At 36.4% G+C, this 20290-nt stretch overlaps 1 protein-coding gene and 1 long non-coding RNA gene across 2 annotated transcripts in view; one reads left to right on the top strand and one right to left on the bottom strand.

Annotated features, from left to right (window-relative positions):
* The window catches only part of EPHA6 (EPH receptor A6), a 924354-nt gene that overhangs the window by 826440 nt on the left and 77624 nt on the right, over window positions 1-20290 (bottom strand). The gene's annotated exons all lie outside the window — the stretch shown is intronic.
* Window positions 43-19415, top strand: LOC122687471. The gene is made up of 3 exons (XR_006339151.1): window positions 43-55; window positions 5751-5755; window positions 19276-19415. It is a non-coding gene; the product is annotated as an uncharacterized LOC122687471 (long non-coding RNA).

Below are 20290 nucleotides of genomic sequence, written 5' to 3'. Positions count from 1 at the left end.
CAAGTTCCACGAATATACTTTGGGTTTACCTAAGGAGCCCAAGCAGAGTACTTCAGTACCTCCAGGCTGATGGGAGTCTCATGAATTGATAAAAACTGTACTGTCTTACTGAAGGCTTCATTCTCCATGAGTTCTAGCCTCTCGTAACATGCTCCCTCTAGACACAAAATGTCACAATGGAAATGATACAGTTCTTTTCTACTCCCAGCCAAATGTGTAGTTAGAATCAATACTGATCACCATTTCCTATTTAGCCATGCAGTCAAGTTTATCATCAATCTGTGGCCTGATATATTAACACATTTTTCAGGCTAAGACTCGGAACATGGAAATCCATGGATATTCTAGTTTTGCATTTTGTTCACACAACACTGTAGGTTTTGCATAATAGTTACAGAACTCTGTAATAATGTCATTAATTAGTTGTTCTTTCAAATGTTTCCTTATGTCCTCCCGCTCATAAGCAGTAATTCTTTGAAATCAGTCTTTGAAGGGCCATGACTGACAGAGATGAATAGGATGCTTAATCTCATTGGCACACACCAGAGCCTATTCATGTGGCAAAAATCCTCTTTGTAAAAGTTCTAAACCCATCAAATTCTACAGATAATAAAGAACTTCCAAAACCAAACATTTCTTTCTATGTTTGTGATCACAGACACACAGATTACATCTCTGTACCTCAGAAGCCCCTTCTCTTTCCTTCCCTATTTTCTATATTCTTATATACACTGTATTCACTTTCTTATTCTTTATTCCTCTATCTTGATTTTCTTTGCTTTGTCTTGTAACTGAACACTGAAAATATACCCCTGAAACATATCTTTCCACATAGCATCAATGAGACTCAACAGATGTATTTATATAACTTAACTTGCAATTACTTTGAATTGAGGATCTTAAAAAGAAAATTCTATACTTTCCCTGTAAAAAAGCTATCATCAAGATTGTTGTTGTTGTTAAGTCACTCAGTCATGCATGACTCTTTGCAACCCTATGGACTGTAGCATGCCAGGCTTCCCTGTCTTCACAACCTCACAGGGTTTGAACAAACTCATGTACATTGAGACAGTGATGCCATCCAGCCATCTCATCCTCTATCACCTCCTTTTCCTCTTGCCCTCAATCTTTCCCAGCATCAAGGTCTTTTCCAATGAGTTGGCTCTTCCCAACAGATGACCAAAGTACTGGAGCTTCAGCATCAGTCCTTCCAATGAATATTCAGTTTAATATACTTTAGGATTGGCTGGTTTGATCTCCCTGGTGTCCAAGTGACTCTCAAGAGTCTTCTCCAGCATCACAGTTTGAAAGCCTCAATTCTTTGGCACTCAGCCTTCTTTATGGTCCAACTTTCACATCCATACACGGCTACTAGAAAAACCAGAGCTTTGACTGTAGGGTAAGGGAGTTAGAGACGGTGAGGTTCAGAAAAAGAACAAGACAGGCACTTTACAAGAACAGCTTACCTTTAATGAGGCGAGAAGGTTTAGCAGTCAGATTAGTGAGCTGCTGCACTAACCCAAGAAAAAAGTAAGTACATATACGCATATATGTGGGAATCTACTGTCTTAGGGGGGCTTGTTCTCCAAGGTTGTTCGGACTAGTTATTGCTTAAACAGCTCGGGCAAGGAATTCTGGAGATCAATCAGAGTCTGGGACCAGCTGGGAGCTGGGCGTAATCAAACATAATGTCTATTTTATTCTTCAGTGAGACAGTTCTTTGTTTTGTATAGAATGGTGGGGAGGACCCGGAGGGGAATTTTAACTCCAGGCTATTTTGAGCCATGTAACTTTCCTTCATTGACTATATGGACCTTTGTTGGCAAATGATGTCTCCACTTTTTTAATATGCTGTCTAGGTTTGTCATGGCTTTTCTTCTAAGGAGCAAGCATCTTTTAATTTCATGGCTGCAGTTACTATCTATACTTATTTTGGAGCCTAAGAAAATAAAGTCTGTCACTATTTTCATTTTTTCCTCATGTATTTGCCATGAAGGGTAATCATCAGGATTAATGGAACTTTTTTTTTTTTGTAAAGAACACTTAAGTCTCCTTTCAGAATATTTTCAATAATATTCTGAAGATATTCAATAACATTTAATATCATTTGTAGTAATCCAAACACCCCAGATTAAAGGAATGTGTGTACAAGAATAATATTTAATTTGTTACATAAGAGGCTTTAACTTAAACAAATAATACCTTTTACATTTTCTTCTAAATTATATATGTAGTTTCTCCCCTCCATGGGATTATGCAAAACAGAAACCCAATTTGCAGTCAACTCACTGGATTATTATCCTCCCCCTCCTTAGCTCTCAGTGACTATGAAATATTAACCGCAAGTGAAAGAAGCTATGTCTGATCATTACGTTTACCTGTGCTGAGGCATGTGAGAAATACAATTATTCCAATTACCAATAAGAAGATCAGTAAATTAATAAATAGCTAGAAGGATTTAATACCCTGCTTATATTTATTATCCCAAAGTAATCATTAGTAATGTTCACCTCTTCTTCAAAGGGAACCATCTCGGATAATAGTTTACTTTGTCACTGACTCACAGCACAGGATAGACCAAACCCTGACAGAGGGAAACACCCAGAGGACCACAAAACGCTAACAGAAAACGATTACATGTTTGCATCATTTCAGAAACATTTCAAGATCATCTACATAAGGCTGTTGAAGGCCATAGCTAAACTGTGGATTAGGATTGCTTCCTAAACTTGGAAAAAGTATGCAAATTTCCCAAATTCCTTTATTTCCATTATCCTCTGTGTGGAATTTAACAGCACATCTTTAAATTTTACTAAAGACGGGATTCTCTAGGACAACAGGACTACTGCTTACAATGAAATATTAAAAGACAGAAGACAAGGAGCAATTCTTTTGCCAGCATATAACTATAACTCTCCTTAGCTTTTCAGCTACTTCTTGATGTGTACATACTTGATGATATACTCAGAACATCAGAGGTTGACCTTGAAGAAAAAAACAGACACTGAGAAACAATACTGACTTCATATTGAATCAGCCCACATATTTTACTGTCATATTGCTCTACTTTAAATCATGAGTATACCTTTTATAGCACTACAAAAAATTAACATGCTGACATGCCCTGGGTTGAATAGTGACCCCACAAACTTCACATACGTCTAGCACCTGTAAAAATGACTTCATCTGAAATAGATGTAATCAAGATAAGATCATAATGAATTAGGGTACCCCTTAAATCCAATGACTGGTGTCCATTTCAGGAAGCCCTGTGAAGACACAGATACACACAGAGAAGACACCCACAGAAACACAGAGGCAAAAATAGTAGTCGTTAGTTGCTCAATTGTGTCCGACTCTGTGACCCCACAGACTGGGGCTCACCTGTCCATGGGATTCTCTGTTCATGGGATTCTCCAGGAAAGAACACTGGAGTGGACTGCCATTCCCTTCTCCAGAGGATCTTCCCAACCCAGGGATTGGACCTGGGTCTCCTGCATTGCAGTCAGATTCTTCACCATTTGAGCTAACGGAGAGACACAATTACAAGCCAAGGGATGCCAAGGATTAATGGCCAACACCACAAATTCGGAAGATGCAAAGAAGGACTCTTTCCTAGAGTCTTCAGAGGGAGCTTGACATTGACAATGCCTTGATTTCAGACGTCTGGCCTCCAAAACCATGAGAGAATAAGCTGCTATTGTTTTAAGCCACCAACCTGTGAAAATTTATCACAGTAGCCTAGGAAACTAGTACATGATAAGCACAGACAAATATCATCACATAGTATATAATATTATCTATAACAATTACTGATTAGTTTGTCTTTTTAACTAGTGGGTTACTGAAATTACATTTCTTACAAGTATACATAAAGAAGCACTGGTTCTACAAATTAAGTAATTTATAAAAGGGAAAAAAATGGGAATAAAAAAATCCCTTGCAATTTTGACTGATTACTCTGACTCCCCAAATTAGACATACAATTATGAAAAGGAAGAGGAGATGCAGAAAGCAGGAAGGTATTGCTGAGGTTAAACTATGTTCTCTATTGTTCATGCCATGACAAGTTACTTCTATCAGCAATGGTTTTCCCATTTCAGTATTAATCTATGTCCTTCACATGGCTCACAATATTGATAATTTAATATTAAATAATCATATAGGCAGAGTTCATTGCTTTAAGAGGAGAAGGCAATGGCACCCCACTCCAGTACTCTTGCTTGGAAAATCCCATGGACAGAAGAGCCTGGTGGGCTGCAGTCCATGGGTTCGCAAAGAGTCGGACACGACTGAGCGACTTCACTTCACTCACTTCATACCTTATCACTGGAGAAGGAAATGGCAACCCACTCCAGTATTCCTGCCTGGAGAATCCCATGGATGGAGGAGCCTGGTGGGCCATGGTCCATGGGGTTGCAGAGAGTCAGACACGACTGAAGTGACTAAGCAGGCATGCATTACTTTAAAATTAAAGACAGTTTGGACGATGATGGTAAAGCATTATCTAAAAGCTGCCCTCTGTCTTTAGGTTTTGTCCTAGCTAAGGTTAAATTCCAATTATGTATCATTTGTTTTAATAGATATTTCCTTCCTTAATAATATTACTTCAAATATTAGTTTCAATAAATGTTTTGTTTCTTTAGTAAAATTTACTTCAAAACAGGTAATTGCAACAATATCAATTACTTAAAACCCCAGTAATATAAAATTTTTAGTATCAATAGTTTTCCTTTTCATTCACTTTTATGTTGTGAAGTCTTAAGACTTTAGGATTAAAAAGTTATGAATTGAGGGACAAGACATTTTTGCCTTAAGAGCCTTCTGGCACAAAGTGGCAGTATTGGCAAGCCCACCATTGAAAACAAAAATTGGTTTATTCCTCCACACTATACTTTGATTGGGCAAAGGGAGAAATTACCAAATCAGATAAATTTTGAGGCCAAAATTCACTATGGAGGTTTCTATAACATTGCCCACATTATCAATCATCACATTCACAGAACATTTATGAATTCTGGAACCCATGTTTAAAAATTCTCACATAAAGGACATATGAACTACACCTTAATTAAAATTAGTTAGTACCTTCCTCCTCCCAGGTAGCTCAATGGTAAAGAATTGCCTACCAGTGTAGGAGATGCCAGAGATGGGTTCCGACGATTCCCTCTAGAAGATAATGGCAAATAACTCCAATATTCTTGCATGGAAAAATACCATGGACAGAGGCGCCCGGTGGGTACAGTCCAAGGGGTTGCAAAGAATTGGACACAACTGAAATGGGACAACACTGAATTTCGCTGTTCTTTCTAATATATGCAGCTACATTAGAATTCCTGATTATATTTGTTAACATCTGCTCAGAGACAAATGACACATTTCTCTTTATGTAGAAGGAAATGGACTACAGAAAAACATAATTTGAAGACACTGGGTGCAGACTGCTTTTCTAAATGAAGAATGAGTCTACAAATAGTCTCAGTTCCCAGCTGAGACTACAGAAAGATGCCTTTAAGACTGAATAACATCCTTCTTGCTTCCTAGGTGTAAATCTAAAGAACCAGAGCAAATGGTAGCTTGCCCTCTTTTTTATCCACTGTGGTCTGTTGCTAGAACCTACCAAGATTTGGTTCAAAGTAAATTAGATAATGAGGAAATAGCTGCTTTGAGAAGAAATTTTGTCTGTTAATATACACAGCAAAATCACTACTCAGCATCAAGAGCCTCAGTAAGCAGAGAGGGCCAGAGAGTGTGTGTGTGTGTGTGTAGGGGAGGTGTGGTAGTGATCTGAAGCTCAGCATAAAACACATAAAATAAGTTCTACTGATTACAACTGGTGCTGATACAAAAACTTTGTTATCAATGTATTGGTATGGGAATGATAATAAAATACATTTCCAAAAATCACACTACCTTTTTATTACAATAAAACCGCAACAACTGGTTTTATATGATTTTTTCCTAAAATCATAATACCATTAATTATATTGGGAGAAATAACTATTTTAATTTTGTGGTAGTGTTTTAATGACTAACAGGATAGAGGACAGACATATTGTTCATACTTTTTTAAAAAACTGATCATCTCAAATGCCTTTTTGCAAAAGGCTAGTTGTAACATTTTGAATAGATGATTTGCACTTAAAAATCATCAAAGTTAATAAATAAATGAAAAATTTACAAAAACCAACACGTACATAACAGGTCTTCTATCATAGACTTTTAATGAATAGTTGCTGGATGGATGGATAGATACGATTTAAAAAATTAATGACACTACTGAATAAATACCAACAATCCTTTCCTCTCTCAATCACAATTTTTACCACTTGAATTAAGGCAGTCTTTCTTATTTTTTATGTCAATTATAAATAACACCTCAGTATCTAATAAAATTCTGCATATTCTTCTTTCTAATCTCAGAAAACATACAGTGGTCTTTTAAGGTATATTTCTAAATATGTTTAATCTATATTAATTTTATATATTAAGCCCTGGATTCCAGGGGTATCCTGAAATAATTTTCTACTAGTATTTGATGTTTGGGAATATTTCAACACTAAACCACTCTAAATCCTTTTAAAATTACACAGCAGGACAAACTAATAAAATATGTACTAGAACATAAAATAAACATCTAGTAAATATCAATTTTAACATTTAAAGCAATATCTACCTACTTTAGAGAACTTTAAAAAATACGAAATGTGAACAAAATCACCATATTCTCATGACCTACAGTCAGACATTCTTAATAAGTGGTTTTATTTCCTTTCATGTTATTACAGCATACACATTTTATAAATAAAGATTAGAAATGTTTTGCCCTTTACTTATTATTATATAGGACAACATTCTAATGCTATTGAAGTCAATACCACACATACAATTTTAATGACTGTGCAATATACAACTCTATCATCCTAGCATACAATCTCATCCTTAATTTTACCTCAAGATTCAAGGTGTCTGCTGAAACTCTAAGACATTCTATCTGATTCTAGACAGCAAAAAGCTGACTTCTAGCTGACAGAGCTCATTTTAAGTAACTTTCCTGCGAATTCCACAGAACACCTCCATTTACATCTCATCAGCTAGAATAGTATTTTGGTCACAACTAATGATCTTCCCTCGGTGGCTCAGCTGTAAAGAATCTGCCTACCAATGCAGAAGACTTGGGTAAGAAGATTCCCTGGAGAAGGAAATGGCAACCCGCTCCAGTATTCTTGCCTGGGAAATCCCATGGACAGAAGAGCCTGGAGGGCTACAGTCCATGGGGTCGCAAGAGTAGGACACGACTTAAAGACTAAATAACAACTGCAAAATACACTAGAAACTGAAGGGTTTTTTAGCTGGATATAGTACTTCTCAAATTTAAGGTTCTGTGAATGAGAGCTTAAAAAAAAGAAGACGAGAATTAATATTGTCTGATAACTGGCCATTTAGTTTATTCACCTAACGTCCATTTCTTCTTCTTCCCAGAATTGCTTATATTTTCCACCTTCCTAGCAGTTAGGTGTACTCATGTGGATGTGTTGTGAAAGTGAAAGTCATCCAGTGCGTCCGACTCTTTGGGACCCCACGGACTACATAGTCCATGGAATTCTCCAGGCCAGAATACTGGAGTGCGAAGCCTTTCCCTTCTCCAGGGATCTTCCCAAAACAGGGATCAAACCCAGGTCTGTCGCATTGCAGGTGGATTCTTTACCAGCTAAGCCACAAGGGAAGCCCAAGAATACTGGAGTGGGTAGCCTATCCCATCATCAGCGGATCTTCCCAACCCAGGAATCAAACTGGGGTCTCCTCCATTGCAGGTGGATTCGTTACCAGCTGAGTTATGAGGGAAGCCCATTGTTGTATATATTGCTACCTAATTAGGAGGGAGATGAAGACTAAGCTAAGCATTACATTTATGAACATAACAGTTTTTTGTTTTTGTTCTTTTTTTGCTAAAATAAAGTCAAGCCACTTTAAGAATCTAATTTGCTTACTGCGGTACATTAGATAAAAAATACTAATTGCATGGAATACAGAGTACAGAACGTATTTAACATTTAACACTGACCTATGCTTTTTGAAAGCTCAACTGGTTAGCATAAATTCTCTAAAGTTTGCAGTCCATCTATCAACCATTAAAAATCCATATGCTTCACTTTTTATTTTCATCTTAATAACAAGGTACAGTACCAATAACCATCTGGGGTTAATATTTCCCAGATGTGATTCAGATCATCAACTCTTCTAAACTGATCATTAATTCTTTGGAAGGGTATTATGTCTTGATTGGTGTTGCTTAAATACTTATAAGCTCTTTAATGGTCTTTTTATTTCATAGGTAAATATCTTTCTCACCCACCTTTCAATATCAATTTTAGTGAGAAAATGGCTAAGAAGAAGATGAATGGATTGTGTGAAATATGAAAATGAGAGTAAAGGTACACACTTTTTCACTTGTACTCAAAACCAATCCTGAATAAGAGAGTTAAATTTTCATAATTATTTGGTCTTTTTTGGGCACATTATGATTATGCCCAAAGTCAATAACAAATTGTTCCAGCATCAGTGAGAGCTGCATAATAAGCCTTTAACCAATATGCATGTTAAAAAAATTTATCACTTGTACATCTGTTTAGTTATTCAACAAACTTTTACTGAACATTTGTCATACGGCATTCACTAACTCAAAGTGACACACCCAATCCATTCTTCCAACAGTTAAAAATCTAGCAAGAGACAGACATTTAAATATCATGAGATAAATGCTGTGATATGCACTGAGTTCCTGGTGTCTTCGGAAAAGTTTCTGAATTCAACCTTTGGCAGTATAAGAGTTCTCATAAAAGACAGGAAATCTGCTGTGTCTTAAAAAATATATGCGTACGTATGTATATAAACATAAATATATATATGTATGCATTTCATATATATATGAAAGCCAGAGAAGGTGGGAGTTGGCAATAGTACTTTCCAGATAAATTCAACAGCATTGTCTTATATCCAGAGATAAGAGGAAATGAATTACATGAAAGAAACTACAAAAGTCTCACAAAAAGGTAGAAGGTAGAGTGGCTGAAAATAAAACAGAGAGGAAACTGTGGGCCACAGGTTAAATGATGTAGGTAAGGGAAGCAGGGATTAGGCAGAATAGGGACATGGTTAAGTCTTCACTTTAGATGAACAGTTCTGGCAACAAGATGAAGGATGGATTGGAAAGAGGCAGAGAAGACCCAAAGTAAGTGGGCAATTTAAAACACAACCATGATAATTTGGAGAAGCCAAACTGATGCATTAGTGACAAAGACTGATTTGAAAGAGCTTTAGGAGGTAGAATCAATAGAATTTGGTAACTGGTCATGGAACTTCCCTGCTGGCTCAGTTGATAAAGAATCTGCCTGCAGTACAGGGAGACCTGAGTTCAATCCCTGGGTCAGGAAGATCCCCTGGAGAAGAAAATGGCAACCTACTCCAGTATTTTTGCCTGGAAAATCCCATGGATAGAGGAGCCTGGTGGGCTACATTCCATGGGGTCACAAGAATTGGACACGACTTAGTGACTAAACCACCACGACTGGTCATAGGGCATACAGTTAGTCAATCACTTAAAATACAATTAAATTTATAAAAATATGTGGCCTACTATGTTTCATCTAGTTTAGTATTTCATTAATAATCCTTTAGGCTTTCATGAGAGAATTTAATTTTGCATGTGCTTGCTTTGGATTGAGACATAGACACTTACATTTATAAATGAAGTGATTTATAAATATCTGGAATGACTCTATATTTAAAACAATTAGAACTTTCTGATAAAACCAGAACCTTAGCTTGGATTATATAATTTAGGAATTCATTTTAAAAGAACAACTGGAAACTTCTCTCAGAAGTAGGAAACTAAGTTAAAGTTTTATAAATAACAATGCAAAAATTAATAGGATAACGAAAAGACTACATTATGTAAATCAAAAGTAGCTAGATTAAAGTAAACCATATTTTTTAAAATAGATATGTTTACAAGAAGACAGCTTTAAGGCTACACATTAAAGAATAGTGGAGATACTGGAAAATGAATAGCATATATACTTATTTTTCAGTTGCCCTAAGAATATGAAGCTAATTACAAATTTACAGATGTCAGAAAATACTTTCACATCTGATTTCTTAATTTGTTGTTACCTGCTTTTTCTCTTATTTCTCCACCTTCCCATGGAATTAATTTCATCATTATCCAATACATGTTCATTAAACTGGTGAAAAATAAGGCAGAAATCCATTTACTTACTTACTTGCAGGGATTGCTCTATGGGAAGGAGTATCCTGAGATAGTGCAGAGAGAAGTGTCACATCTCATGGTTGCTCAGGTATTAAATATTTAAAAATTTATGGATTCTAATGAATAATATTCATTCACCTGTTTCCCCAATTGCTTGCATGCAGGGGAGGTCATTTACCCATGCAAGAGTTGATAAAAGAAGGCCTATTGCTCTGGATGACTCATTTTCCTATATTCTCCTCAAGGAACCCTAGCTTCCATGGCTTTTCACATTTCCTGGTTGAATTTAATATACTGCTGTCTATTTTTTCTCCTGTCATCATTGTAGTCATCATCATCATCATCAAGTTTACAATCTGCCTTTACAATTTGGTAACTCATGCAAATAGGATTTATTTTAAGAATACTAAAGAACTTGGCTTGGAGATTTAGCAGCAACCTAGTCAGCTCCAGGAGTACTGACTACTCCACTGTTATTTTCTCATGATTTTTCTCTGCATGTGTTATGTTCTCCATGCTCCTAACTATTGACTGGTTGCCCTTTAACTGCTGTTTTATTTTGTTTTCCACTGTCTTAGAACATTTACTTGCACATGACTTCGGTTTATCAGAACTCCTCTACTCTACTTTTTCATGCATGAATCTTTAAGTGTATCTTTATGGCAGAAGTTTCTGATTGTAATTCTCTTCAGCTCTGAACTTAGAAACCCTAAATTCTTAAAAAAAGAATGTGACTGATTTAGCCATTTATGGAAATCATAGGTGAGAGGTAACAGGTAGCTGATTAGCCATTAATTGGATGTTTTTTGACCAGATGTCTACCTTTGTCTCATTAAGTTACAGTTGAGGGAATAGGGCATCCAGGCACTAACTATAGTGGAGACTCAATATGCCTCTTGGTTAATTTACTGATGGTATGAGAAGGACAAACTCTAAAATTTCTCTGCGTTTCCTAGATGGCTCAGTGGTAAAGAATCCACCTACCAATGCAGGAGATGCCGGTTCAATCCCTGAGGGGGAAAGATCCTTTGGGGAAAGAAATGGCGATCCACTCCAGTATGCTTGCTTCAGAAATTACATGGAAGGAGGAGCCTGGTGGGCTACAGTCCACAGGGTTACAAAAGAGTCAAACACGAATTAGCAACTAAACAACATTTATCTAATTGTGTTATCTAATGTCTGTAACATTTCTAATATACTTATTTCGATAAGGGAGTTTTGGGTTGGACTACTCTATTATGGGCATCTGGTCCATTCACTTCTTGGCAAATAGATGAGGAAACAATGGAAATAGTGGCAGACTTTATTTTGGGGGGCTTGAAAATCACTGCAGATGGTGACTGCAACCATGAAATTAAAAGACACTTGCTCCTTGGAAGAAAACCTATAATCAACCTAGATAGCATATTAAAAAGCAGAGACATTACTTTGTCAACAAAGGTCCATTTAGTCAAAGCTATAGTTTTTCCAGTAGTCATGTAAGGATGTGAGAGTTGGACTATAAAGAAGCTAAGAACCAAAGAATTGATGCTTTTGAACTGTGGTGTTGGAGAAGACTCTTGAGAGTCCCTTGGACCACAAAGAGATCCAACCAGTCAATCCTAAAGGAAATTAGTCCTGAATATTCATTGGAAAGACTGATGCTGAAGCTGAAACTCTAATACTCTGGCCACTTGATGCGAAGAACTGACTCACTGGAAAAAATCCTGATGCTGGGAAAGACTGAAGGCAGGAGGAGAAGGGGAGGACAGAGGATGAGATGGTTGGATGGCATCACCGACTTGCTGGACATGAGTTTGAACAAGCTCTGGGAGCTGGTGATGGACAAGGAAGCCTCGTGTGCTGCAGTCTATAGGGTTGCAAAGAGTTGGACATGACTGAGGGACTGAACTGAACTTTATATTTCACTCTTTAGCTACAGTCAATGACAAATACATGTAAGATGTAGTTAATAACAATGAAACATGAAAGAATAGACTCCAAAGAAATACACTAGAGAAATATTTCTTTAGTTCTTTTCTAAGAGAAAAAACATATGTAAATATAAGCATGCACCAAATACTGTTATGCCACTGACTAAATGACTAAACTTAAAAATTAACCAGTTTTAGCTTTGGGATATCCTTTGCCCTTCAAAGATGAGTTAATCTACTTTTTAGCACTTTCCAATAAGCACATATCTTTTGACACAAAATCTGTATCATTGTAAGAACACTATAACTAGGTTAAGACTGCACTTGAGTAAATGTATAGATTATTTTACACTCTCCATAGCACCAATCACAATGTTGAAAATCAGTTCATGGTACACTGAGTGGCTAACAATCCTGGCTTTGAGACTGAGTGACCCTGGTTTCGGAGAAGGCAATGGCACCCCACTCCAGTACTCTTGCCTGGAAAATCCCATGGACGGAGGCACCTGATAGGCTGCAGTCCATGGGGTCGCTAAGAGTCGGACACGACTGAGCGACTTCACTTTCACTTTTCACTTTCATGCGCTGGAGAAGGAAATGGCAACCCACTCTAGTGTTCTTGCCTGGAGAATCCCAGGGATGGGGGAGCCTGGTGGGCTGCCGTCTATGGGGTCGCACAGAGTCGGACACGACTGAAGCGACTTAGCAGCAGCAGACCCTGGTTTTAGTACCAGCTGAATGTCACTAGACACTTGGGCACATGATATTACTTTTCTCAGGTTCAGGTTTTTTTTCATTCATAAAATGGTGCGAATAATACTTACTTCACATAGATATTATTTGGATTAAATGAAAAATATATAAAATGCTTAAGTACAGTTCTTACTGTCGACTGATGACAATATTTGAGTGTTTTGGGGGAGGATTTTATTAGGTCTCCTGTGAAGTCAATATGTGGGGTTAAATTTTGACAAGCTCTTGGGTGTGTCATGGTTCACTATTCAAACTGTGTCATGAGCAACTCCCAAGTCCTGCTTTATTGGCAGAATGACAGTAGTAATGTCATGCAATCAAAGGCATAAAAGCTTGATTCATTTTTAGATTAAATGAACTTAAAAATAAAACCATCTACTACCAGTAGTGATTGAAGTGATGAGAAAGTGAAAAATTCAGAAAGTTCTTTGTATAAAACCAGAAGGCAGAGAAAATTAAGCATAGTCATAATTTGTGAAACTCTATAAACAAAGGTTTCAGCCACTTCTAACTATACAATATTGATAATAGTTGAAAATGTAAATTAATCCCTTTGAAATATGCCAGATCATTTGGCTCTTCTTAACAAGGCCTGATCTGAGGATAAAGTACTTTACCAGGGCCCTAACTGCCTACTGGGATCTGGGGTTTTAACAGAGCCTAACCTACCCAAAATAGATGGGGAAACAGTGGAAACAGTGTCAGACTTTTCTTTTTTGGGCTCCAAAATCACTGCAGATGGTGACTGCAGCCATGAAATTAAAAGGCACTTACTCCTTGGAAGGAAAGTTATGACCAACCTAGACAGCATATTAAAAAGCAGAGACATTACTTTGCCAACAAATGTCCTTCTAGTCAAGGCTATGGTTTTTCCAGTGGTCATGTATGCATGTGAGAGTTGGACTATAAAGAAAGCTGAGCACTGAAGAATTATGCTTTTGAACTGTGGTGTTGGAGAAGACTCTTGAGAGTCCCTTGGACTACAAGGAGATCCAACCAGTCCATCCTAAAGGAGATCAGTCCTGGGTGTTCATTGGAAGGACTGATGCTGAAGCTGAAACTCCAATACTTTGGCCACCTCATGCAGAGTTGACTCATTGGAAAAGACCCTGATGCTAGGAGGGATTGGGGGTAGGAGGAGAAGGGGACGACAGAGGATGAGATGGCTGGATGGCATCACCGACTCGATGGACATGAGTTTGAGTCAACTCCGGGAGTTGGTGATGGACAGGGAGGCCTGGCGTGCTGCGGTTCATGGGGTCGCAAAGAGTCGGACACAACTGAGCAACTAAACTGAACTGAACCAAACTGAACCTACCCGAGGAAAGGCAAATATCCAGCTCCAACCAGTTCCAGACTTCTGTGTAGGGGAGGGAGAAACCCAGCTTCAGCTCCCTCTAGCCATCCTGTCCACTTAATGAGGGAAAAGAAAATTGAGAAGCCCTGGTGAACTTCATAGTCCAGAGGTACAGGCTCACTAAAAGACTTAGACTTAATTACAGGACCACACAGCACTTTCCTTTCCCCCACACATTACCACTACTTTACTAAAGGCCTAGTTACCTTAGTTCCTTTTACCCAGGTATCATGCCCACCTTTCAATTAAAATTTAAAAGATGTACTGACAGACAAAAAAATCACTGTTTAAAGAGAAGAAACATCAGAACCAGAGTCGGGCATGGCATGAATGTTCGAATTATCAGATAAGGAATTATTAAAATCTATGGTTAATATGCTAAGGGCTTTAGTGGTAACTTAAACAACAGGAAAGAACAGAGGGATAATGTAATAAGCAAAGAGATGGAAGTCCTAAGAACAAATCAAACAGTAATGGTAGAGATCAAGAACAATACAATGGAAAATGAAGAATGCCTCTAAGTGGCTCATTAGCAGACTAGGAATAACTGAGGCAAGAATCTCTGAGTGCCAGGCTAGGACAATGGAAACTTTGGAAACTGAAAAGTAATTTCTTTCAAATTTCTTCACAAATCATATTGTGAAACAATATGATTGAAATTAATCTGATGGACATTTAGAAAACTATCATATACATTGTCAAGTTTCTCAGAGGAAAAAAACTATTTAGGTATCAGTATTGAAAACAGTAACTGACATCCATTTTTAACATTAAATTATCACTAAAGCTTATATTCTCAGAATTCAAACACATACATGTAGTTTTGGATAATTTCAATGTAGTATAAAATGTACAAAAAATGCAGCTAAAATCAGGTACTATAATAAATTGGTTCTTCCTATATGAAATGCATAAATTAACTATTAGGTATTCTATTTGCTATTGTCAACACATTCTACTTTGATTTTTCAACTTAGGAACAATGCTATTAGAAAATAATAGGATCTGATATATGAAATATACTATCTTTCTACACACTTTAGTTGCAATATAAGCATCTTTTACTATAAAAATCATTAATTTTTTTTCAATATAAGAATCATTAGTAATTGAAATGCTAGGTTTACTCATAGCTTTCATCTAGGCGTGAATGACTTATCCCTATTTTCCTATCTCAGAGTAAATTTCCTAAAACTAATTCACTATATTTAACAGATAAGATCACATACTTTCTATGGCCTTACATTATTCAAACCCTAATTATCATCTATGTCATACATGTATGAAATACATACAATATACATTTGAAACCATTGTTTGGCATCTGAGAAAGTTTTCTAATCTCTGTCATAGTCAATATAAAATGCAGCTTACTATCCAATAGCACTTTTTCTTCCTATTAACATTCAGTTGTCTCTTAAAACTTTGTTAAAGCTACTTTACTGTTGAAAGGGAAATTTTGGATTTTGAATACTGAAGTGCATAAATCTGTGTCCATTCAACCTTGTAAACTAGATCTGATCTATATGCATACAGCAGTAGCCAAAAGAGGAGAGTGGGGAAAAAAAAATCCAGAACAAGCAAATATTTCATTTCCTCACTAAAAATACTACTATAAATAAAAATAAATGGTGAAAATATTTCAGGTGTGTCAATAGAATGCTTAAAAATAAAATTTTTTCATCAACAGTAAGTATATATAATTTTAGGTATAAATTATATAATATTTTATGGAATTATATTATGAAATACTATGCTTTAACTATCAGGTTTTATTAAGTATATATACCTCCAAGAGCCATAATGTGGCTATCCAAAAATGTTATCTTTTCAATTACAGTATTAAAACAAAAAAGCCACATGGCTATTAAAGTTTAAGAAGTATCAAATATAACTACTTAGTCTCAAGGAAAACAATATAAGGTTTTAATCATGAAAGCCTTTTTATTTTTCTGGTTAACAGCAGTTACTTTTTATTAGTAAGAGTTAATATTGAGACAAGATGCCCCAAAATGACAAACTCCTACTGTTGGGTGGCACCGAACAGGGACTGATATATAAAGGGTATTAAGGATTTGAATGTCAAATTTAACTAATATACCCTCTTCTTGTATTCCTTTACATTTACAGTTTTATGTATTTGTTAAAAATAAACTGAATAAATAAAAGCATCAAAGAAAAGGAGTAAACCTGAGAGTTAATGTGTCAAAAAAATTTATATAATTTTATTTAATACATCTTCAGATTATGAGAACAAACTCACGAGACGCATATTTTTTAATTGCTTATTTTGTACAAAGTTATTGCATGAGCTATATTTTTGTGTTTCTTTTTTCTTATTAGCATTGAAATAACATGACTTCTTAAAAACTATCTGTCTCCCACTCAGGAGACTTTCAAAATTGAAATAGCTTCTTCAGTTTTGCACATAGTAAAATTTAGTGTTAACCAGTTATTAGTTACTAATAGCAAATAGAAAATCCAGGGCATCTGCCTATACTTTATATTTGTGAAAACACTTTGATTGTATTCAGGTAACTTCTATAGTGCTGCACAAAAGTTTCTATTCATGTAGCATTCTTTCACTGATTATCACGGCACTCTGTCAGCTACTCTGCCAGATCATCATTTTACCTCCTTAGTGTAGTATACTTGACAGACAAAGGATAGAAAGGACGTTTACAGGATAAAGTTATTAACAGATTTTAATGACGTAGATAGAAAACACTTAACATCAGACAGTGAGAGCACAGTGTTAAGAATTATAACCACTGGTCCCCCAATTCCCTGATGTACTCATTCTTTTCTAAAACCAAGCTCTATTCTCTATACAAACACAATTATTCAATTTCACTCTGTTCTCAACATATCACTAAAGCCTCTATTTTGAACATTATTTTCTAACAATTTTCCAAGTTGTCTTTCACTCCCAACTATTGATATTATTGTCCTAAACAAAAGAAAACTTCAATAATTTTTGATTGCTCAAGAGAATTCAGAAAGTTTTTACTTTTATTTCTACTCACTGGGGTTGAGATACACAATATAGAAATCAATTCAGACACTGAAATTCAAAGTCTTCCACAATATAGCTAGACGAAAAGTACATTCTTGAGAAACATTTTTTATTGCTAATGATGGAGAGACTATTTAAATATATTTAAATACACAGAATGTAAAAATACATTTAATAAGAACAGGACTCAGTAAAGAAGCATGAAGATTAAAAGTACTGTATATGAACTTAGGTTCTCAAATCCCTGATCCCAAACAGCCTGGGACATGCTACTCTGACATCACAGAATTACAAAGTACAAAACTGGAAAGGATATTTAGGATGGCCTGATTCACCCCCTTTCCTTTTGTCATGAGGATTCTGATTTCAGAAGTTGAGAGTATTCAGGATCACATGGTGCAAGATGGCAACTGGAACTTAGATTCCTTCGCTCCTAGCTGAATGCAGCTTATTCTGATTGTAAATTAAAATGGCAATATTTCCACAGCATTACTGGAATTCTCGGGACTGCCTTCTAAACCAGTTTAAAAGTGACAAAGGAAACCTGTCACACTGCTTCATATTGTCACTTTATATTTTAAAAAGCTTATGTAAATGGCTTACCAGCTCAGCTGGTAAAGAATCCACATGCAATGCAGGAGACTCCACTTGGATTCCTGGGTCTGGAAGATCACCTGGATAAGGGATAGGCAACCCACTCCAGTATTCTTGGGCTTCCCTTGTGGCTCAGAAGGTAAAGAATCTGCCTACAATGGCAGGAGACCTGGATTTGATACCTGGGTTGGGAAGATCCCCTGGAGTAGGGAACGGCTACCCATTCCAGTATTCTGGCCTGGAGAATTCCATGGGCTGTATAGTCCATGGGGTGGCAAAGAGTCAGACACGAATGAGCAACTTTCACTCACTATCCACCACATCTCTTCCCTTCAGACACACATATTATTCTGAACATTCCTAAAACCTAATGCATACATTTAAGAATAGTGTGCCTGTCTTCAGGTCATTCTCTTTTCCTAAAAGGTGCTTCTACGCTCTCTTCAGCCCACCTGTGATTCCTTCAGTGTATAAGAAAGAGCTGATATGTTACTGATATGTTACATCCTACAACCAATTTTTCTTGACCAGAATTCATTCCTCCCTTTATTATTCTTTCACAAAACATTACTGAGAATTACCTGAAGATACTCTCATTGGCATTAAGACTGCGAAGACATTATTTCTAAACTTCAAAAGAGTACTTGACACCAAGAACGTAAAATAGCAACTTGTTAAACTGAATTCAGGACATGAATTTTTTTTAAAGTATATTTTCAATATTGGCAAAAATGAGTTGACAAGCATTTCAGAATAAATATATTTTCTTTTCATTCATTTTTGAAAGCCTAAAGAATCATTTGCTAGAAATTAGTCGTCTATTTTTCATATTTGCTAAACAAAGGTGCTTACATTTTACTCAAATAACCTGAAATGGTTTTCTTTACAGGCACAAAATGAATGCCTACTACTGTAACTGCATCAGTCAGTATGTTACTATGGGTAAAATGGGCATTTTAAGTAAAAAAAAAAAAAAAGAAAAAGAATAAAAAATAAAACCAGTATGAGATAATTTACTAAGCCACATACTTTATGTGATTTATAATGTAAATCATACAATATATGATTTTAAAAATATTTTTTAGTTCATGTCATTAAATGAAGAAAATCTTATCAATTTAAAAGTTATTCCTAGAAAATACTTTATTCAGAAAAACACCAGATATGCTTTATATCAAAAGATTGTCAAATACATCATCTAGTTGTCTTTACACATTTGTAAAACCAACTGAAGTAGTATCTCTGAGAAAAGGCAACTTTAGTTAAAATGGCCATTCAAATTACCATGGTTCAAAGTTTTTCCATCCTTTCTGCTTATCTACTCACTTGTTTTAACCTATAAATAGCACTGAGTAAAGCTCTATTCATGCAGAATGCCGAGCTGGATGACACAGAAGCTGGAATCAAGATTGCCAGGAGAAATATCAGTAACCTCAGATACACAGATGACAACATCCTAATGGCAGAAAGTGAAGAACTAAAGAGCCTCTTGATGAAAGTGAAAAAGGAGAGTGAAAAAGTTGGCTCAAAACTCAACATTCCAAAAACTAAGATCATGGCATCTGGTCCCGTCACTTCCTGGCAAATGGATGGGGAAACAATGGAAACAGAAACTTTATTTTTGGGGGCTCCAATATCACTGCAGATGGGTGACTGCAGCCATGAAATTAGGACATTTGCTCCTTGGAGGAAAAGTTATGACCAACCTAGACAGAATATTAAAAAGCAGAGATATTACTTTGCCAACAAAGGCCCATCTAGTCAAAGCTATGGTTTTTCCAGTAGTCATGTATATACGTGAGATTTGGACTATAAAGAAAGCTGAGTGCTGAAGAACTGATGCTTTTGAACTGTGGTGTTGGAGAAGACTCTTGAGAGTCCCTTGGACTGCACAGAGATCAAACGAGTCCATCCTAAAGGAAATCAGTCCTGAATAGTCACTGGAAGGATTGATGTTGAAGCTGAAACTCCAATACTTTGTCCACCTGATGTGAAGAACCCACTCATTGGAAAAGACCCTGATGCTGGAAAAGACTGAAGGCGGGAGGACAAGGGGATAACTGAGGATGAGATGGTTGGATGGGATCACCAATGCGATGGATGAGTTTGAACAAGCTCCGGGAGTTGGGGATGGACAAGGGAAGCCTGGCATGCTGCAGTCAATAGGGTCGCAAAGAGCTGGACAGGACTGATCGACTGAACCGAAAGCTCTATTCTTGTCAGTAACCTATTCCCTTCATTAAAAGAGAAACTTATGTTGTGTATTTTCTTTAAAATTTTCTAATGTCATCTATCCATTTTACTGTTTCCCTTGATTCACCTTTGTTTTATCTAATTCATGACGCTTCATCCATATCTCTTATAAAATATTTCCATGTGCTCCAATT

This window comes from Cervus elaphus, chromosome 31, assembly GCF_910594005.1.
Source record: "Cervus elaphus chromosome 31, mCerEla1.1, whole genome shotgun sequence".
NCBI classification, from domain to species: Eukaryota; Metazoa; Chordata; class Mammalia; order Artiodactyla; family Cervidae; genus Cervus; species Cervus elaphus.
The sequence above is the reverse complement of the archived record's forward strand: the minus strand, read 5'-3'. Positions and strand labels throughout refer to the sequence as shown.